Source organism: Bison bison, unplaced genomic scaffold, assembly GCF_000754665.1.
Source record: "Bison bison bison isolate TAMUID 2011002044 unplaced genomic scaffold, Bison_UMD1.0 scf7180017864168, whole genome shotgun sequence".
Lineage (NCBI taxonomy): Eukaryota > Metazoa > Chordata > Mammalia > Artiodactyla > Bovidae > Bison > Bison bison.
In genome coordinates, this window is record NW_011494740.1 from 3,732,081 (window position 1) to 3,732,747 (window position 667).

At 38.2% G+C, this 667-nt stretch overlaps 1 long non-coding RNA gene across 1 annotated transcript in view; it reads left to right on the plus strand.

Annotated features, from left to right (window-relative positions):
- Positions 1-667, plus strand: part of LOC104990075 — a 73,073-nt gene that overhangs the window by 27,570 nt on the left and 44,836 nt on the right. The window lies entirely within an intron of this gene.

Consider the following 667-nt stretch of genomic DNA (forward strand, 5'->3'; position numbering starts at 1 on the left):
AGATATATTCCTAAGTATTTTATTCTTTCCGTTGCAATGGTGAATGGAATTGTTTCCTTAATTTCTCTTTCTGTTTTCTCATTATTAGTGTATAGGAATGCAAGGGATTTCTGTGTGTTGATTTTATATCCTGCAACTTTACTGTAGCTGCGATCCAAAAGTCTACAAATAATAAATGCTGGAGAGGGTGTGGAGAAAAGGGAACCCTTTTACACTGTTGGTGGGAATGCAAACTAGTACAGCCACTATGGAGAACAGTGTGGAGATTCCTTAAAAAACTGGAAATAGAACTGCCTTATGATCCAGCAATCCCACTGCTGGGCATACACACTGAGGAAACCAGAAGGGAAAGAGACACGTGTACTCCAATGTTCATCGCAGCACTGTTTATAATAGCCAAGACATGGAAGCAACCTAGATGTCCATCAGCAGATGAATGGATAAGAAAGCTGTGGTACATATACACAATGGAGTATTACTCAGCCATTAAAAAGAATACATTTGAATCAGTTCTGATGAGGTGGATAAAACTGGAGCCTATTATACAGAGTGAAGTAAGCCAGAAGGAAAAACATAAATACAGTATACTAACGCATATATATGGAATTTAGAAAGATGGTAACAATAACCCGGTGTACGAGACAGCAAAAGAGACACTGATGTATTG